At 43.6% G+C, this 22,342-nt stretch overlaps 1 long non-coding RNA gene across 1 annotated transcript in view; it reads left to right on the top strand.

Moving 5' to 3' along the window:
* The window catches only part of LOC143809931 (uncharacterized), a 58,873-nt gene extending 37,970 nt beyond the window's left edge, over nucleotides 1-20,903 (top strand). The window contains exons 2-3 of the long non-coding RNA XR_013222542.1: nucleotides 18,627-18,667; nucleotides 20,832-20,903. This is a non-coding gene — a long non-coding RNA (uncharacterized LOC143809931). The remainder of the gene's footprint in view (nucleotides 1-18,626; nucleotides 18,668-20,831) is intronic.
* Nucleotides 20,904-22,342: the final 1,439 nt, after the last annotated feature.

Genomic DNA, 22,342 nt, shown 5'->3' with positions numbered 1-22,342 from the left:
CTGAGCTGCTTTGGAATGCACTAGCAGCACTTCTCTCAGTTGGAATGGAGAAGATGATGGAATTGACCAGTGTGTCTTGGTACTCCCGCATTTTTCGCTCCCGGTTCAACGGTGTGATGAGGCTTTCTACGTTGTCCCGGTAGCGAGGATCGAGGAGGGTGAACACCCAATAATCAGACATGTTGAGAATGTGGGCGATGCGGCGGTCGTTTCTCAGGCACTGCAGCATGTAATCCACCATGTGCTGCAGACTGCCAACTGCCCAAGAAACGCTGTCCCCTGCTGGAGGCGTGGTCTCTGCCCGCTCGTCATCACCCCACCCTCGCTGTACACACTGAGTACTGGACAATTCGGTAACTCCCTCCTCTGGACGGATGTCTTCCTCCTCCATTGACTCCTCCTCATCCTCCTCACACACTGTCCCCTGCCTACGCGTTTGTGAGGAACCACGTGGCGCTGACTGTCCAGAAGATGATGGAAATGGTGAATCCTCATCCTCCACCTCTTCCACAACATCATCCCTTAGCGCTTGCAGTGATTTTTCAAGCAGGCAGATAAGGGGGACAGTCATGCTGACTAGTGCATCATCTGCACTCGCCATCCGCGTGGAATAATCAAAGGGACGCAAAACCTGGCAGACGTCATTCATAGTGGCCCACTCTGTGGTTGTGAAGTCTGTACGGCGCTGACTGCGACTTCTTTGCGCCTGAAGCAGCTGGTACTCCATTACAGCTTGCTGCTGCTCACACAACCGCTCCAACATATGTAACGTGGAATTCCACCTGGTAGGTAGGTCACATATGATGCGATGTTCCAGCAGGCGGTGTCGGCGCTGCAGAGCCGCAATGCGCGCTTTTGCCGTGCTGGAACGCCGCAAGTGAGCACACTCTAGGCGGACCTTGTGCAGCAGTGCATCAAGATCCGGATAGTCCCTCAAAAAGCTCTGCACGACCAAATTGAGCACATGTGCCAGACATGGGATGTGAGTGAGGTTGCCGAGGCCCAGAGCTGCCACCAGATTTCGGCCATTATCACACACTACCATGCCTGGCTGGAGATTCGCTGGCACAAACCACACATCGCTCTCCTGCTTGATGGCATTCCAGAGCTCCTGCGCTGTGTGGCTACGATTCCCCAAAAAAATTAATTTCAAGACGGCCTGTTGACGTTTGGCCACGGCTGTGCTCATGTCGGTCGTAACAGGTACACGTTCATCACGGGTCCATGTGGAGGTGGACTGTGAAGGCTCCTGCAGCGATGATTCTGAGGAACTGGTGTAAGAGGAGGAGTCAATGCGTACAGAATGGATTCCTGCAATCCTTGGAGTGGGCAGGACACGTCCTGCGCCACTCGCACGGTCTGTACCCGGCTCAACGACATTAACCCAATGGGCAGTGAGGGAAAGGTATCGCCCCTGTCCATGTTGACTGGTCCACGCATCGGTGGTGAGGTGGACCTTGCTACTGACGGCGTTCAGTAGCGCGTGTTTTATGTGTCCCTCCACATGCTTGTGCAGGGCAGGGACGGATTGCCTGCTGAAGTAAAAGCGGCTGGGCACATTGTACTGTGGGACTGCCAATGACATCAAGTCACGGAAGCTGTCAGTCTCCACCAGCCTGAATGACAGCATTTCCAGTGAAAGAAGTTTGGCAATGCCTGCAGTCAGAGCCTGTGCTCGTGGGTGGTTTGACGAGAAAGGCCGCCTTTTCTCCCATGCCTGTACTACCGATGGCTGTAGAGTGGGCTGGGAGTGTGTGGATGACTGGGAAAGTGGTGCTGCGGGTGGAATTACAGCGGGTCTCTGGACAACAGGGCCAGAGGTTCTTCCACGGCGATCCTGGGAGGAAGCCGAACCAGCTGCGTGTGAGCTAGAGGAAGAGGCAACACGAGCTGAAGAGGTGGTAGCTGCCGCTGTTGGTTGGCCTAGCTCTTCAGTGTGTTTTTCTAACTCCGCCGGGTGCCTGTTGCGCACATGTTTCCACATGTTGGAGGTATTGAGGTTGCTGACATTTTTCCCTCTTTTGACTTTTTGATGACACACCTTGCATCTGACATAGCAAATGTCATCTGCAACTGTGTCAAAAAAGGACCAGGCACTGCAAGTCTTGGGAGCGCCCTTTTTGGCTTTTGGAAGAGACATGCTCCTAACGGGTGCCAAAGCGGAGGCTGCAGGATCCGCAGTCTTCCCCCTCCCTCTCCCTCTTTGGGCCGTACGGGGAATCTCTTCCTCAGAGCTGCTCCCACCACCTTCCTGTCCCTCACGCCAAGATGGGTCAAGGACCTCATCATCTACACTACCCTCTGCCCCCAACTGCTCCTCCTGGGTAGTCTCAGCAGCAGAGCACGCACCAGTAAGTGGCACCTGAGTGTCATCATCAGCTGATGCGGCCTGCGATGTGGTGAACGTAGCCACTGGCCCACCCGCCTCTTCAGAGGAAGAGAGAAAAAGCTGTTGGGCATCACTGCACCCTGCCTCTTCTTCCATTTCTCCAATGCTGCTTGGCTGGCCCCCTGTTTCCAAGCCAAGAGATTCAGAGAACAGAAGTAGAGACGGCTCCTGTCCTGGGCTCTCTGTCTGCCTGGGCAATTTGGCAGGTGGTGAAGAGACAGATGGCTGCTCTCCAGTGCTCTGTGTCTGAGAGGATGTGGCACTAATTGAAGTTGATGCATTAGCTGCCATCCATCCGACAACGGCTTCAATTTGTTCTTCACGCAGCAGCGGTGTACGGCGCTCTGACACAAAGCTGCGCATGAACGACTGTTGCCTGGTGAATGTGGGTGCTGATGAGTCACCGGTGCCCGCAGCAGGCACAGAATCCCCACGTCCCCTCCCTGCTCCGCGCCCATGCCCACGCCCACGTGCCTTACTCACTGCCTTCTTCATCTTGGTTGACTGATAAAGATAAGCAGAAAAGTACTAACGGCTTTGTGTGCTTATTCCTGAGCAACTCCTCCTAACAGGTATAAGAAACACTAATTTTCTAAAGTGTGGACTAGACTTTAATATGAGCTAATGTGGCCTACACAAATGTAAAGTGGTGTAACTGGTGTGTTTGGTGAACTTTATTATTTATTTATTTTTTGGGGGCTGAACTGACAACGGATAGAGCTGCAGTCACACGGAGACCGTGCAGACAGACGTAAACGGCGCTGCAAGGCCCAAAAACCCTCCTCTACGTTATCCTATGTAGTGTTTTTCCACAAGTTAGCTGGAGACGGGTGGAAAGACACTAATAGGAATTTTTTGAAAAAATGTGCAGCAGCCTGCACTACTTAAAACAAAATGAAAATTGATTTGGCGGTATGACGCAGTGAACAACCCTGAGCTGGAGACAACCAGGCTACGGCTGCTCACAGACTACAGGGCGAGCTGCAGTCACACGGAGACCGTGCAGACAGCCGTAAACGGCGCTGCAAGGCCCAAAAACCCTCCTCTACGTTATCCTATGTAGTGTTTTTCCACAAATTAGCTGGAGACGGGTGGAAAGACACTAATAGGATTTTTTTGAATAAATTAGCAGCAGACTACACTACTTGAAAAAAAAAAAAAAAGAACAGTATGAGGCAATGAACCACCCTCCCTGAACTGAATACAACCAGCTATGGATGGCCTATGTGGCTGCACTCAGACTAGAGAGTGGGCTGCACTCACACACACACACACACAGACCTTGCAGATCGCTGTGAAAACAGCGCTACAAGGCAAAAGCAAGGTGAATAGTAGGTGAACACAGCGGTTGCTAAATTAGCCTTTGGAAAGCACAAAGAAGCAAATCGCTATCTCTAAACTGTCCCTCAGTCAGCAAACAGCGTCCTGTCACTAACTGAATTCACAGCAGAGTGATCGCAAAATGGCGCCAGCGACTTTTAAACTGCATCATGACATCATTTCAGCAGCCAATCACAGCCTTGCCAGTAGTTTCATGCCCTCCATGCTAAACAGGATGTGCCCACACTTGGAATCATTCTCATTGGCTGAATTTCTGCATTTTGAATCTTGGAACTTCCGATTCCGGTATCCGATACGCGGCAAGTATCGGAATCCCGGTATCGGAATTCCGATACCGCAAGTATCGGCCGATACCCGATACTTGCGGTATCGGAATGCTCAACACTAATTGTTTGTATAAAAATATATGTATTTGTTGGATTCATATTTTTTCATTATTTTTTATCATTATTTTGTGAATTTTTAAATATATTTTTGCCATTTTAAAAACGTTATTTTTACTTTTTTACCATGTCTCAGTATGGGATATAAACTTTCCTTGCTCTGATCACTGATCTAATACTCTGCAATGTTTTTGTTTTGCAGGATCAGGGCATTAGATCAGTGTCTCACACACAGGGAGGAGTCTCAGTTCCTGCTCTGACCAGGAGCTTACAGGCCACTGTACTTGGTGACCCCATGGCCATCTTTCGGCCCAAAGTCAACATGGAGACCATGGTGATTAAATAACATTGTGCCAATCAGAACAGAGAGGTAGCTCCCTCCCTCTGCAATGCTGATCGATGTCCCTTTTACTTTTGATAGAGACATCAAATTTGTCACCATGATTGGTGTTTGCATCAATTGTGAGCATTATTGCAGGATACTATCTCTAATATAATGCTGACATTGTCTTTTGATTGCACCAGCGCTTGGAGTGAGCCTGTGAGATTGTCACGCCGTGCATGTACAGCGGTTTTAACAGATGTACCTTCTACAGTGCCGAACTTGTACGATGTTTTGAAGGGATGAACAAAGGGACAATGCTTACAGAATCATGATGTACTTAAGAGGTTTTTCACTAAGCTTTTACAGTTGGAGACAGCCACTTGTTTAAAGCTTCCCAGTGACACATTCATAGAGGTTCTAAATAATATTTCAGCTAATAACTCTAAATTGTATGAATTGGCAGAAGAATATGTCCAAAATAATTTAACATACTTCCGCAGAAAACTGCTTTGTTTTTCTATTTCTGTAACATGAAAAATAGCCCATTTCAGCTCTTACGTAAGGGGCATAATAATCTATAGCATACCTCACTGTATAATTTAGGCAACGGCCTGCCTGAAAGAGCTGGGTAACTGTTAGATTAAATACATACAGTATGACACTAATGAGAAGTTTAAAGTAGAACGGCCAATGACAAAATGTAAACTACTGTAAGACCGAAAGATATCTGCGGTAATATTTACCAATATTCATAGATTTTCTTCAAATTTTTCATGTTTACACTGTTCCAATGACAAGGGTATTTGTCTTAGAAATCAGAAAATTGTGTGTAAAAATTTTTATTCTTATGCGCTTCTGTTTCCTTTTTAATTCATAAATATTTTTTAATTTTAAATGAAAATTTTAGACCCACATTATTTCCTATGAATTTTCTTAGAAGAGCTTTTTTCACAAAAGTTCATCTTCCTATTGCTGAATAAAAAGTCTAATAAATTGTTTCTTGAAATTTTCTTGGATGTACTGTTGTAAGACTGAGAATTTAAGTTCAAATCAGACACGACCTCTGCCAAAAGCAAAGGCCTCTGTTGGATGAAGATCATTGGACAGTCATAAATTCTATGTAGTGCTAAATATCACCACTTTTTTAAAGGCATTTACAGATTTATAGGAGTAGGTTTGAACTTCGATTCTGTTCTAGAGAGTATTTGGCTTTAGCTCTACAGTATATCTAAGAATGCTTTCAAGAAGTCAATTCAACTGGAACTGATTTTTCGACAGGTCTAAGCTGATTTGTCACAAAAGTTATCCAATAAAAATGACAGTAATTGATGTTGGTTCAGTTTTCAAACCTAATACACATAGGTCAGATAAGGCTTGTACACATTTGACAGCTTTCTCAATAAACTGCATTGCTATAAGGCCAATATCTAATGTCAGCATATAATAGAGAGATACTGAACTTAACGAGAATTGGTCACTTTTATGGTAAGGTAGCTCTTCTAAATATACTGTACATACCTTTATAAAATCCATATCTTCATAATCAAAAAGTCTATATTTTTATAAATATGCAAATGAGGCCTCAAATGCTCTGAGCCTGATGGTGTACTTCCTGTGCTTCTGCCTCCCCAGCTCAAGTCCCCACCTTGTTACTCTCACTGCTGCTTGACTGATGTTAAGTTCTTTTTTCTATTGCTTGATGTCACAACTACTGGCTGTGGAGGCAGAAGCTTGAAAAATGTTGTGTCAAACTCAAAGCACTTGCAACCTCTTTGCATATTGGTAAAAACAAGGATTTTTAAAATATTTGGATTTTATAAAGAATTTGGTTATAACAAAAAGAAGTTTGTTTGCTAATGAGTTGGAGAGTGGTACAACAATGAGGCATGGTGGAGGTTCCCTGCAAGTTCAGGACTGCATTTCATGTGGAATTTTGGATTTGGTCAAGATTAATGGTGATTAATCATTGCTAATAAATACAGAAAGATACATATCTATGATGAAATATCTGCAAGGAGGCATCTATTTATCTCCACATTTATTCGATAGCAAGATAATAATCCCAAATATACAGTTAATCTCATTAAGAATTGTCTTGAGTACAAAGAACAAGGAATCTTGGAAGTAATGATTAGAGATGAGCGAATCTTTCAATGTTCGGTTCGGATTACGATCACTGAATTTTCAATATTCTCCGAATAATTTGTTGAATATTTGCAGAACATAACCGAGCACCATTCATGTCAATGGGAGGCAAAAACAAACGCATGCACAACCCCTTATAATGGCCCCAAATGCTGCCAAAACACATCAAATGAGGGACAAACACCAGGAAAGTGGCCTCAATTCACCCACAGTACAAACTATAGCATGGCACATCAGCGATCAGCCAGGCATGAGGTATCGGGGTCTGGGACAGCAGTTACAACTTTCAATTGAATGTCACAGTAAAACAAGGTGGGTGAGGGATCGGTGTAGGCCTCCTTTGCTGAGAGCTCAGATACCACATGCAACACCTGCTTTCATGCTGACCCACACTCAGGTGGCACAAATATCAATTTTGTAGACTACCATTGTCAGAAAAATGTAAGGATAGTAACACGGGTAGTTGAGTCCAAGGAAATGGAGGCCTGACGATCTTGGAGGCTTACTGCTACAGGCAACACGCATGAAGGAGACCCAACCAAGAGTGTTCACTTTTTCAAAAATAATTGTCAGACACCACCAAAGTGGCATCAATTTCACCACAGTAGAAATAGTAAAATAAGGACCGATAGGTATTCAACTACACCCAATCCAGCAGATGGACACCTAACCAGGAGTGTTCACATTTAAACAAATGAGGGTTTTTACACCACAGACATGGCATCAATTTCACCAATAGGGACCGACAGGTCTTCCACTATACCCAATCCAGCAGAAGGACCACCAAGTGTAGTTTTCATATTTTAAAAAAATGATGGCCTGACACCACCAAAGTGGAGTAACTGTCATGAGAATAGAAATAATTGTAATTGGGATCGACACATCTTCCACTACAGCTAACCCATGACTGTTCACATTTCCACAAATTTGTGTTAAACCAGCAGCAGCAGGCACAGCAGGCACAGAAGCCACACTAAAGATATCACAGAGTGCAGTTAAGTGACATTAATACATCACACTAAAAAATGCAATATCACCTAGTCTGTACAGTGTGCAATTGGGGGGCAAAAGTCCTTGGAGGTCTATGACTTGTTCATCTTGATGAAAGTTAGGTGGGCTACACTTTCAGGGGACAGCCGGTTGTGCTTATTCATCAGGACACCACCTGCAGTGCTGAAGACATGTTCTGAGAGAACGCTGGCTGCCGGGCACGATAAAACCTCCAAGGCGTGTGAGGTGAGCTCAGACCACTCATTCTTTTTGGAAAACCAAAATACAAAAGGGTCCAAACCCTCCCTGTTGGTATTTATATTCAGTTCTAGATACTCCTGCACCATCTTCTCCATTCATGTAAGACTTGGACTCTGTTGTGCTTGTGCATGAGCTGGTCTAAAAAAAGTGTAAAAGGACTCACAGAGACTACTTCTTCCACTTACACCACTGCTGCTGCTAATGTTTTAGCATTAACGAATTAACATGCTGGAGGTTGAAAGTCTAGAGCTGTAATGCGAACTGTGTGCTTCACTGCTTCTCCTGGAGAAAAGCGCTCTTAAGGTTGTGTAAAAGCATGTTTGATACTCCAGCATTTGCAGGTCCATTTCCAGGGTGGGAAGCAGCTAGCAAAAAAGTCAGGGTGACTGGCGTTGGAAAAGAAACCAAGGTTCTGCAGTCGAAGACCTGTGTCTCAATAGTTGGCACGGTAACAGAGGAAGAGGAAGAAGAAGCAGATGCAATTGAAGGGGCAGCTGATGGTTGTTGAGGTCCGGTGGTCCGCATTTTAGCGCCATTGGGATTCCCAGAGTAAAGCATGTTGATTTCGTATGTGAAGGTTCATACATATAGTAGTCAAATTTTGCACTTTTTACCTCGACTCAGTTTATTTTTTACCAAAGATGGCAGATTACATGAGTTGGCTCATCCTTTGCAGTGTCAAAAAAGGCCCAGGCTAGGCAGCGCTTGCCACCCCTGTGAGCTGCAGACCCACGGATGCTGTTGGTCACAGTCACAGTTGTGGCTGAAGATGCATTGCTCATTGTAGCTGAATCACTACTTGTCTGCGATGTACGGCACAGCGTAACCTCCTTGTCTTCCTCCTCAGATGACATACTCAGCTGTGCACCTCTATGTTCATGTAAATTGGGATCTAACACCTCATCATCATCATCCTCTGTTTTATCACATTCCTTGCCCTTGAAGTCGCCCTCCTCCTCTTCCTGCCCTGACAGCATAGTACAGTCCACATGAGCCTCAGATATCTGAGTCTCCTCTGGATCACATCCTCCCCGGGGGTTAACGTCTTTTTACAAGGTTCAGGATGCTGCTTGGACCCTACTTTGTCTTGCCCCAGATCCAAGCTAAACAAATGATTTGCATCGGTGCAGATTTCCTCCTCTTGACTCTGCAAAGCTTTGAGAATACTTCTGATGACCATGGCATAAAATGTGTGAACAGCTCTTCAGACTCAACCATCTGTAGTTCCATACCATCAGTTGTACATTTGGAGAGTTGAGATGTGAGGGTAAGCAAGGGTAATTTGAGTGCCATCTCTGTGTTTTAAAACGACAAACGAGATGCGTGTGTTCTTGCTTTAGTTGTCTGCCCCCAAATTGTTTATTGAAGGTTTACGGCTGGAGAAATCACAAGACAAAGACAGAGTCTTGTCTCACATTAATTCAGGTTTATTAGTTGAAATAAATCAACTTATATCCAGAGGTACAATAGCCAAGGATAAAGAGTGACATAGGCTGAAGTATAGTTAAAATTTAAATTTTTATTACAACATAATAGATAAAAAACCAATTTATAAAACAGGGCTAAAAAAACCTCCAAAGGGAGGGAAGTAAAAACGGGCACAGGTGGTACATGTAAGCAAAATGGTGAAAAAAATATATATATATGCTAATACAAATAGCAAGAACTGCAATATTAAACAGGTAAGGCACGTAAGAACACTGCTGTATTAATAAACCTATGAGATAAGACAATAAATTCCTGTCCGTAATAATAGGAAAACAGCAGTGGACTATAAATGTAATACCAAAAATGTGTATCAACAGGTATAATGCAACGAAGGCAATACCATAACCTGAACTAGACCTACCAAGCAAAAAATAGAAAAATCGCTATACTCCAATATAAGATAATGATGTGACGAACCTTGGTACAATATTATATCCTGAGCAACGGTTTTCCCATTGAGAAAATACTCACTAAGTAGTGACAATGGTGGTCCTAGTGGTGCCGATAATACAGGGCAAATGCAGGACAAGCTGAAAGCATCAGATGTAAAAGCTTACCACAAGGTATACTGTGCCTGGCGTCCTCCCTCCCGCCCGACGGGCACCGTTTCGCTGATCGCTTCTTCCGGGGGCGTGTGAGAGTCTTGTCTCACATTAATTCAGGTTTATTAGTTGAAATGTACATTAATTTGTAGGAAAAATAAGAGGCTTTCCCCCCCCCATTACCTCATTGCCTTATCTCATAATTATTGCTAGTCATTGCTGATTTCTGTCACCCACATGTCATTATCTATATTACTCTAATGGTCAATCAATTAGGGTAAGCTGATATCTTGTCTTGCATGTAGCGTGTCGATCTGTGATTGACATGAGGGGAGTGGAGATGGGTACACCTTGGTACAGGCATATTCAGTATTATTCCTTCTTGATTAGCTCAGTGGACACGTCATATCAGAGTCCATTTGAGTGTTGTATAACCTGTTGACAGGTATGACTTAGAGAACATACACACTTTAAGTAATATCTGTGATTCTTATACATATTCAGCAAAGAGTCCATATTGTCTGCAATCATTTTTTTTTATATCTTCAGATCATATACATATATCCTTAACATGTAGACTGTACTGGGTGTGATGTTGAGGTGGAGGAAGAGGAGAAGAGGCCATTTGAAGCTGCACTTGTCATCTACTCGAGCACATGCGCTTTCCGGGCTTCATCAACAAAGCATAATGCTGTGCGTCTGCCAAAGAATGGTAGTGGAGCAGCCCATCCAGTAACAGAAGTTGTCAGTTGTCTTTGCATAGGACGTAATGATGTTGGCACACTAGTGCTTTCACAAACATTACATTCAACGTACATGTTGAAACCAAGCCTGATTGCCCTTCCACCATGGCCTTGCTTTTTCCCAGTCATGTTGCTCAGTTAGTGTGGTAGGAGCACAGTATTAGCAACAAAAAATTAGATTTTTAACTCTGCAACAGCTCTGCAAACAGCTGAATTTCAACGTCAGTAGATTACACTGTGTGACGTTAGTAATAGAATATTTTTTTCATGGCCTCTGGATCAGGGCTCTGTAATACACTAGGTGCTACAAACAATTTGAAAATGAGATGTCACCTACTGTATGACACTAGTAACAGAATATTTTTTTGGTGGTGTCTGGATCAGGCTCTTTACAAACAATTTAAAAGTCAGATGTACCCTATGTGATGTTAGTAACAGAAGAATTTTTTGAGGGCCTCTGGAACAGGCCACTATAACACACTAGATACTACAAACAATTTGAAATTGAGATGTCCCCTACTGTATGACACTAGTAACAGAAGATTTTTTGTTGCCTTTGGATCAGGTCTCTGTGACACATTAGATGCTACAAACAATTTGAAAATGAGATGTCACCTACTGTATGACACTAGTAACAGAATATTTTTTTGGTGGTGTCTGGATCAGGCTCTTTACAAACAATTTAAAAGTCAGATGTACCCTATGTGATGTTAGTAACAGAAGAATTTTTTGAGGGCCTCTGGAACAGGCCACTATAACACACTAGATACTACAAACAATTTGAAATTGAGATGTCCCCTACTGTATGACACTAGTAACAGAAGATTTTTTGTTGCCTTTGGATCAGGTCTCTGTGACACATTAGATGCTACAAACAATTTGAAAGTGAGATGTCACCTACTGTATGACACTAGTAGCAGAAGAATTTTTTTGGTGGCCTCTGGATCAGGCTCTATAACACACTAGAAGCTACAAACAATTGGAAAGTCAGATGTCCACTACTGTATGATGTTCGTAACAGAATAATTTTTTGATGATCTCTGGATCAGGCCTCGATAACACACTAGATGCTACAAACAATTTGAAAGTCATATGTCCCCTACTGTATGTCTTTAGTAACAGAAGAATTTTTTTGGTGCCCTCTGGATCAGGCCTCTATATCACACTAGATGCTGCAAGCAATTTAGGTCTTCTACTGTATGACATTTAGCTATATAATTTTTCGGGGGATATTTGCGTAAGATATGGGATAAGCAGTGTTCAACACACTTGTATGACATGAGCCCTGCCAGCTTTGTCTGTGGACCTCAGTAATGGCAAAAAAAAGCTGGAAGGTCAATTTCACAGTCACACTGAACACTAGCTAGCTAAACTATCTGACTAGCTAAAATCTTGCTGCTAACAGTGCCAGAATCAGGGGCAGCTTTTCTGTGCTGTTACAGTGTCAAAATGGCTCTAAACAACATGTCCACTCTATGTATGGAGAAGGACACGTGATTTCAGCAGCCAATGACACAAGCCATTGTGCAGGACATTGTGGAAGTTTCCTGCGCCCTGGCTGGCTAGCTGCAATGTGCACACATAAAGTTAGGGAAAAAATTACTGTTTACAAGAACGCCGCACCTCTGAGCTCTGCAATCCCATTCCCCTCATCAAACGCTCATGATACACCACCATTATCATTGCTAAAGTGCTGAAAATACTTGTGTGGTAACACAAATATTTTCCTGCACTTTTTACCAAATGTTACCGATTTTTATGATTTTTTAAAATTTTGCTCTTTTTTCCGATCACGAATTCGAATGTGCTGTATTCGTGTTGAATTTAAGTTTGGCAATCGATTTCCGAACAAATTCACTCATCACTACTCAAGAAGACGTAATGCTCTTTGGATGAGCAATGTAATACCGATAAGTTTTAGCACAAAACAAGTCAGCTCACCATTGCATCCTATCTTGACCTCCTTCTTGCACGCCGACACCTCGCAAGGACCAGGGTGAAGCAGCCACAGCAGAATCCAATCAAACAGAAATGTGTCCAGCGAGCAATGAAGGTATAAAATGTAACTTTTAATCCAAATAGATAAAAATAGTCCAACATATGGTATCCAGCCCTATAACACACTATCGGAACCCATAAACGATCAACGCGTTTCAACTTTAAGTCTTAACTAAGTCTTAGCAATATTATACAGATACATTTATGAATATTTTTGGGGACGGTTAGATACCACATGCAATGCACCCAAAAAGACGTAATACTCTATGGATCACTAATATAATACCAATAAATTTATAAACTTTTTTTGAAGGCTATATACCACTAAATTGTATCCAAGAACAAGCAATACTGTTTTCTGAGATATATGAGCAATGTAATACTGATACATTTTGTTAACAGTTTTCAGGAGGTATAGATACCACCAAAATGTACCCCAGGAGAAGTAATACTCTAAGGATCAGCAATTTAGTAGATATACATTTTTTAACAATTTTCAGAAGGGTTACATACTACCGAAATGTGCACCAGAAGATGTAATACTCTATGGATGAGAAATCTAATACCAATAAAATTATGAACTCTTTTTTGAGGATTATATACCACTAGTGTTGAGCGATACCTTCCGATATCCAGTAGTATCGGTATCGGATTGGATCGGCCGATATTAAAAAAATATCGGATATCGCCGATACCGATACCCGATTCCAATGCAAGTCAATGGGACAAAAATATGGGAATTAAAATAAACCCTTTCTTTCCTTGTAGGTTCATTCTACATGAAGGAAAACAACTAAGAATAATGTAGGATGTATTGGGGAGGTAGCAGAGACATTAAAGGCATACAGAGACACAGAGACCGTGCAGACAGCCGTGAACAGTGCTGCAAGGCAAAAACAAGGTTCTCACACAGTGGTTGCTAAATTAGCCTGGGTAAAGCACAATGAAGCAAATCGCTATCTCTAAACTGGCCCTCAGTCAGAACAACAGCATCCTCTCCCTAACTGAATTCACAGCAGAGTGAACCCAAAATGGCGGCGGCAACTTTTATAGTGCATCATGACATCATTTCAGCAGCCAATCACAGCCATGCCAGTAGTTACATACCTAACATGCAGAACAGGATGTGCCCACACTTCTAATGATTCCTCATTGGCTGAATTCTGGCTCTTTGAATTATGGGAATTTCCAATTCCGGTATCCGATGTTCAGAAAGTATCGGAACTTGGTATCGGAATTCCGATACCGCGAATATCGGCCGATACTTGCGGTATCGGAATGCTCAACACTATATACCACCAAAATGCACCCATGAAGATGTAATACTCTATGAATAAGAAATATAATACTGATAAACTTTTTAACAATTTTTTGAGAGTTAGATACCACTGAAATGTGCCCAAGAAGACCTAATACTCTATAAGTGAGCAATATAATACCCACACATTTTTATAAATTTTTTTGGAGGGCTATATACTAAAGAAATGTTCCTCAGAGCATGTTATACTCTATGGATGAATAATTGAAGCCAGACACATTTTGAAAGGTTTTTTGAGAGTTAGATATCACTGAAATGGTAAGAAATTTTAATCATCCAATTGCTTAGTGTTTTTGTGGAGTTTTACACACCACTAAAAAGTAACAATATTCGCATTAAACTATATGGATATCTAATTGAATCCAGAAGTAAATTTGTAATATAAATATTTTGAAGGTGTAGTAATATACTTCTACATTCTTAAAGGCATTGCACAAAGTGCAAAGCCAGTAAAAAAACTATGAGGTGGGTAATTGTTATGAACCTGGTGGTTAGGAGCACCTGGAATGACCTGATGGTTAAACTAGACGACAGGACAAGCTCTGGGAAGTGGGATCTCTGCTGACCGCAAACCCTAATCCTATAACACACAAACTAGAAATAGCCGTGGAGCGTACCTAACTCTCCCTAGACGCCTCTTCACAGCCTAAGAGCTAACTACCCCTAAAGATAGGAAATAAAGCCTTACCTTGCCTCAGAGAAATTCCCCAAAGGAAAAGGCAGCCCCCCACAAATATTGACTGTGAGTTAAGAGGGAAGTCACAAACACAGGAATGAAGCAGGTTTCAGCAAAGGGAGGCCAGACTTACTAAATAGACTGAGGATAGAAAAGGGATCTATGCGGTCAGCACAAAAAACTACAAAAAGCCACGCAGAATGTGCAAAAAGACCCCCGCACCGACTCACGGTGAGGAGGTGCCACTCTGCACCCCAGAGCTTCCAGCTAGCAAGGAAATATCATGTTAGCAAGCTGGACTAGAACTTAGCAAATACTAAGAAATATATTCAGTACACAATGAACAACAAATGAACTAGCAGGGACTTAGCTTCTGCTGGAGTAGACAGGTCATCAGAAAGATCCGAGAGAGATCTGAACCAGTACTGATTAGTGTTGAGCGATACCGTCCGATACTTGAAAGTATCGGTATCGGAAAGTATCGGCCGATACCGGCAAAATATCGGATCCAATCCGATACCGATACCCGATACCAATACAAGTCAATGGGACTCATGTATCGGACGGTATTCCTGATGGTTCCCAGGGTCTGAAGGAGAGGAAACTCTCCTTCAAGCCCTGGGAACCATATAAATGTGTAAAAGAAAGAATTAAAATAAAAAATATCGCTATACTCACCTCTCCGACGCAGCCGGGACTTCAGCGAGGGAACCGGCAGCGTTGTTTGTTTAAAATTCGCGCTATTACTTGGTTACGTGAATTCCCGGCTTGTGATTGGTCAGGTCGGCCATGTTGCCGGGACGCGGACCAATCACAGCAAGCCGTGACGAAATTACGTCACGGCTTGCTGTGATTGGTCCGCGTCCCGGCAATATGGCCGCCCTGACCAATCACAAGCCGTGACGTCACGGGAGGCTGGACACGCGCTCACTTTAAAATTGGCGCGTGTCCAGCCTCCCGTGACGTCACGGCTTGTGATTGGTTGCGCCGCGGTCAACCAATCACAAGCCGGGAGGCTGGACGCGCTCATTTTAAAATGGGCGCGTGTCCAGCCTCCCGTGATGTCACGGCTTGTGATTGGTTGCGCCGCGGTCAACCAATCACAAGCCGGGAGGCTGGACGCGCTCATTTTAAAATGGGCGCGTGTCCAGCCTCCCGTGACGTCACGGCTTGTGATTGGTTGCGCCGCGGTCAACCAATCACAAGCCGGGAGGCTGGACGCGCTCATTTTAAAATGGGCGCGTGTCCAGCCTCCCGTGACATCACGGCTTGTGATTGGTTGCGCCGCGGTCAACCAATCACAAGCCGGGAGGCTGGACGCGCTCATTTTAAAATGGGCGCGTGTCCAGCCTCCCGTGACGTCACGGCTTGTGATTGGTCAGGGCGGCCATATTGCCGGGACGCGGACCAATCACAGCAAGCCGTGACGTAATTTCGTCACGGCTTGCTGTGATTGGTCCGCGTCCCGGCAACGTGGCCGACCTGACCAATCACAAGCCGGGAATTCATGTAACCAAGTAATAGCGCGAATTTTAAACAAACAACGCTGCCGGTTCCCTCGCTGAAGTCCCGGCTGCGTCGGACAGGTGAGTATAGCGATATTTTTTATTTTAATTCTCTCTTTTACACATTTTAACATTAATGTTGTTGCGATACCCGATACCCGATACCACAAGAGTATCGGAATCCCGGTATCGGAATTCCGATACAGCAAGTATCGGCCGATACCCGGTACTTGCAGCATCGGAATGCTCAACACTAGTACTGATACATTGACAGCTGGCATCAAGTAACGATCTGAGTGGAGTTAAATAGAGAAGCCAGCCTAGCCGCAAACGAGGGCAGCTGAGGAAGCGACCTCAGAACCAGCAGTTCCACTCACAGCCACCAGAGGGAGTCCACGGACAGAACTCGCCGAAGTACCATTCATGACCACAGGAGGGAGTTCGAGAATGGAATTCACAACAGGTAATACAGTAATTCTCATCATGTGTCAGCTTCTTCTCCTTCTTCGGGAGGTTGGGGGGACTGCCTCCACCTGCTTCCTAAAGCCTGATTCTCAGGTGTCTGGGCTGTAAGTAACAATGCTTCCAGTAGTACCAGAGCCCCCGACATATATTAATGGGCAACAGCTCCATGTGTCACCTGCACCATCGGCTGTTCACATATAGGAGCTGGGGAACTCCAAGGACAGTATACTCTCTCAGGGGAGGTAGTAGCCCTGTCTTGTGCCATCACAAGGAGCCTCAACCTGGCCTTTTCATTCCTCAAGAAGGGTTCATCCTGCTCCCTTTCTTCTAGGATCACACCCACTGCATACCAGCAATATTGTGCCTCCATTTTCATGAACATGACCCTAGTTCCAGCCATCAGCTCTTGCAGCTTTTAAGGCAAGTGTTCCACCTCTACTGCCCAATGGTTGAACGAGATTTGAATGCAGGTCCCAAACACTTCAATAGACCCCTTTCTCTACTGACATTCATAAGTAATAACCAATCCCTTTGATGCCACCTCTCATTACCTTGCAGATAGCAGGCCCGATAACATTTCTCCAGACCTGGTCGTGGCTCATCTCCTTGTCTTTTTTTCGACCAGCCTAGTCCCCACAGTCTGCTCACCAGTTCCTGTATCCTAGCTCACCCGTCTGCAGTCTGCAAGAACCTCAGCGGTAAGGATGCAGCATGAGTTCGGGACTTGGTGCTTGGACCACAGGCTCCTGCCACCTCTGCTGTTGTGCCAGCTTCCTTTGGTTCCAATATTCCTCGGGAGTCTTGCGTGGTTCTGCGATCTTTGTCGCCCACTAAGCACGTTACAATATATGGAAGTTTAACTGAATACAGCAAACAATTTAAAAAATTTTTGGGAGTTTTGTATACCACAAAAATATGTTTATGGAGTGATAGATATCACAGTAATGTACCAGAGACCACGGGATGCTTTATGGGTGAGTAATTTAACCCAGAAAAATTTTAAAACTTTTTTTGGGTGTTATATATCACAAAAGTGCACCTCAGACAACAGAATGCTGTATGCCTGAGAAATTTAACCAACCAAAAAATGTTTACACTTTTTTGAGTATCATATATCACAAAAATGTACCCCATTCATCAACAGAATACTGTACGGGTGAGAAATTTAACCCAACAATATTTTTCAACACTTTTTTTGGAGTGTTATATATCACAAAAATGTATCCACAGACCACGGAAAACTGTATGGCTGAGAAATTTAACCTGCAATACTGTGCACACACAAACCTAAACAAGCACTATCTCCCTCCAATACGAACTGTGACAGAGCTGTTCTTTTATAACTCCTGATGATGTGACACGGCCAGCCAATCACAGTAATGCCACAATCAAGATGGCTACAGCATTATAGTGATGGGCAGGCAATCCCTGAATGCTTATTGGCTGTGTAAAAAGCACCAAACAAGCGGAGTGGGGATTTGAGTTTTACATCAAGCACGGGCCCAATGATCGCCAAGTAATGAGTACATCCGAGCACCCAGATACTTGGATGATATTATTATTTTTTATTATTATTATTATTATTATTATTATTGTTATTATTATTATATCCGAGTATTACTGAGCACATTCGCTCATTGTTAATTGTTAAACTTTTGCTCATTAGTGTATGTGCTTGATGTTGGAAAACATGGCAATTATATTAAGGTACACATCAAACACAAACAAAATCACTCCTTCAGCACATGGAATGGCATCACTTGTTCATGTGGAGAAAGCAACTAACCAGTAAGATGAGAAAGGCTAAAGCTAGTCTCTTTCCTGTCTTCAAGATCATCTTTCTGGTAATCAGTCTGCACCTGCAAGTAGTGCATTGTTTTTGTCATAAGCCCCATCATGGTTACCAACTTCTTTCCACATAATTCACTCTCTCACACCAGTGCTTCATAAGTTCTCATTTTTTGTGCCTTAAAAACATGCAACATTTTTTAGACAAAATTTATTGTATGATGTGCACTAATTTTTCAACACAAAAAAACTAACCTTTCTAATTTTAGGTGGAAGATTATTGTGACTGCATCTGGGTTGAAATTTTCAGGTAACATCCTAATTACAATTGTGAGAAATAGCAAAATTGTTAAAAATTATCCAAAAAAAATTCTTCAAATGTCATTTTTTTTTTTTCAAAAACTGTTCAGACATTTTGGGGGCCATGGAATTGGCATATTAGCAGTCCTGGGGTAAGGCTTAAATTTCCTGACTTTGCATTTTAAATGTTGCTGTTGCTAGATATTTATTTTATTATTGTAGGTTATATGGTTATATAAGGTTTTTCATTTCATCTCAATGGAACACAAAAGCACACTTTAACCCCTATAATTTGTAAACATCCTACTAAATGTCTTTCCCTAGAGCCTTTTAATAAAATGTGCTTTTCTTCCTTTCTTCTAACTTAATATATACAGGTTAAATTTGATTTATTTTTGACAAATATAACAAATAAAAAGTCTCAAGTGAACAAATGCAACAATTTCTGAAGGAAGCAAAGCTGATACTTCTGGCATGCATACTACTTACTAATAAATTATGAGATCCAGCTACTAAAATAAAGAATGATTTTATCTCTTCTTCTAATCCTGTTGTTATGCCTAAAAATGAGATTTTATAAAAGATCTGTAAAATATCCACCATCTGTAATAGATAAATTGTTCCAATGCAGTGGTCTGACTCTATTATCTAAGGTTAGTATTGTTTTCTTTGAATAAGTTTAAAAACAATTTGACATAAAATAATTTTCTGATTAAGATTTCACATTAGTTTTTACATCTGACAATTGGTCTGTGCTAAAATACTGCAGTAAATGACTTGTTAAATTGTTATACTTTGTATGCAAATTCTTGAATTTATTTATTGTAACAAAGAGTACCTACAGTATTATCAGTCTGCAGCTGCACTTTTTTGACAAAGAGTGGGCAGCATGAGACTAGTGATTTTTCTAATAACACTCATTAGCAAAAGTGGTCCCTAAAGTTCTTTTAGGCCTCTTCCACATGTCAGTGTGTCCGGTATGTGTGGTGACAGTTTTCACACGTTCCGGAGACACTTACACTTTTGGCCATTTCAAGTGAATGGGTCCATGCACATGTCAGTGTGTTTCTACAGACACACGGTCCATAGGCGAGATGCGCTGACTTATCCATTTTTTAACAGCAGAACGTGCCACAAATCTCTGCACACATGCACACTGATGACACAAGGAAGACCTGTGTATCCTCAGTGTGACACATACCGGCACCTGGGAAGGAGCAGTGCAGTTAGCACTGTTCCCTGGCTCTCATCATTATCCTCTGCTCACACTGATCGCTGGCAGAGCATGGCAGAATGATAAGAGCCATTTTCAGCAACCGGCACCGGGGAACAGCGGTAAGTGTACGGCTGCTTCCCAGGTGCCGGTACATGTGGTACTGATGCCACACGTATGCCACAAGTATTACACACACGTACACACATACAACAGACATTTATTTTTAAATATTTTTGGCAAAGTTTTCTTTAAGTATCACAATGTGTATTTAAAAAATTATATAATCTTGAAATTTTAAAGTTGGCTTATTTTCTATTTTCAACTCTAACTTCCTGTTGTTTAAGGAAGCAGCACATGAACATAGCCACAATTGTTAGACCCTGACCATAAATTATGTATTGAAGTATCTAATGAGGAAGTGCAAATGTCATATTGCAGGGACATGACATGATGTAAGAATTCTAGAGTGTATTTTGAAACATCATTGTGTTGTGCCATTCCCATTATTCCGTACAGAAATGTTTTAATAAATTAAAAATTGGATATTACCATTCTCCTTTTGAAAGGGAAGTGCCTCTTTGTTACACCCGGTCTGTTTACTGTACCTCCAAGGGGTCTCCGTCGGGACTCTCGCTCTGTGCCGGCTTCACGCTGTCTGGACACAGCCCCCACCCCTCCTTCCTCTCCTGCTTCCTGGTGTGCGGCCAGCAGGTTCCCTGGCAGGGTTAGTAGGTCGCACGCGCGCTCACTCCCGGTCTCTTAAAGAGACAGTGTGCATTTTCCAAATGTTGCCTCTAACCAATGGCGTGTGTTTATCTACTATTTCTAGCCCTTCCACCATAGGGAGGGTGCCGGAGCAACAAGTATCTACTGTTTCTAACTTCCGGTTCCTGTTATCATGCGCTTCTGTTTCTGAAGTATCTGCAAGGGACTCCGCTTATTCTGTCTGTCTCCACAGATCTTCTGCTACCGGTTACACGGTTATTCTGGACTGCATCCGCAGTATCTACGCTGGACCCGTCTAGTCCTGCCAGTCTGCCAGCCTCAATTCCGGACCACGCCAGTACTCCCGGTGCCAGCTTCTACTCATACACCCGGTATCCTCCAGTCAGCTCTGCAACACCCGCTAACCCTGCTGGTCCGTCTGATCCGCTGGGACAGCTGCCATGAGTACGGAGTCTAACTGAAGGTAGCACCCGTGTCCTCCAGGCATTCCATTCTGTCCCTGTTCGAGGGGACTTACTACGGGTGTCTGGGGCTCACGCAGTAATGCCTCCTTTGGAGCCCCCCGGACTGCGGTCTAGTGGTTCCACATCAAACCTTAATAAATACAAATGTGAACTTCTACATCTGTGCCTCCGTTTCCATTCGTTACAGATTGCTCCGGCCATGGAACCCGCTGGATCCCAGAAATCACCAGTCATGGAGTTACGTCAGGAGATCTCCCAGCTGAGGGAGCAACAGGATAAAATCATGCCTTTCCTGCACAACGTATCTGCTCACCTGGATAGTCTGGCTTCTTTGATAGCACCTGCTCCTGCCACCTGTGTCCAGGTATCTAACTGCACAGCAAGTAAGGATTCTTGCTTGGCGGCTCCCACCCACTTCCAAGGCGACCCCATTTTGTGTTGAGGGTTCCTAAATCAGTGCACACTGCACTTTGAACTATTGGGGCATAGGTTTGCTTCTGATTCGGCCAAAGTTGGCTTCATCATGTCCCACCTTGATGGAGAGGCACTCACCTGGATGAATCCGCTGTGGGAGAGGGTGGATCCATTGGTTACTAATCTCCAGTCTTTTCAAGAGGCATTCCACAAGACCTTTGACGAACCTGGTCATACTACGTCGACAGCTTCTGCTCTTCTTCGACTATGACAGGAGGCTCTTATGGTGGCTCAGTATGCGTTGCAGTTCCGTACTCTTTCATCTGAACTTTCCTGGAACAATGAGGCTTTGGTGGCTACCTTCTGGCAGGGACTCTCTGGACGAGTTAAGGATGAGTTGGCGGGACGAGACTTGCCTACTGTTCTGGATGACCTGATTTCCCTGGCAGTTTGGGTTGATCTACGGTTTCAGGAACGGTCCAACGAGATCAGACGTGAAAAGGAATCCAATCAACCAGGTTGCTTGTGCTCCTAAATCTGCAAACTCTCCAACTTTGTCTCCCGCTCCTGTGGCTATGGAGGTGGATCGTGTAAATCTGGGCAACCATCGCCAGGAGGCGCGTCGCCTGGAGGGGAGCTGTTTCTACTGTGGCAGTGCCAAGCATTATATCGGCTCTTGTCCTAAGAGACCGGGAAACTCCAGTACCTAGGGTCTGTAGAAGAGGCTACACTAGGTAAGGATCATCTCTCTCTAGCTCTGCAAATAACAATCTCTGTGGCCTTCGGCAAGACTAGATTTTCGGAGTTCTGTCACCTGGATTCTGGTGCTGGCGGGAACCTTATTCGGCAGGTGGTAGTGGATTGT

The sequence above is a fragment of the Ranitomeya variabilis genome, chromosome 2 (genome assembly GCF_051348905.1).
Source record: "Ranitomeya variabilis isolate aRanVar5 chromosome 2, aRanVar5.hap1, whole genome shotgun sequence".
Lineage (NCBI taxonomy): Eukaryota > Metazoa > Chordata > Amphibia > Anura > Dendrobatidae > Ranitomeya > Ranitomeya variabilis.
Note: the sequence above shows the minus strand (reverse complement) of the source record. Positions and strands in the feature narration are given on the sequence as shown.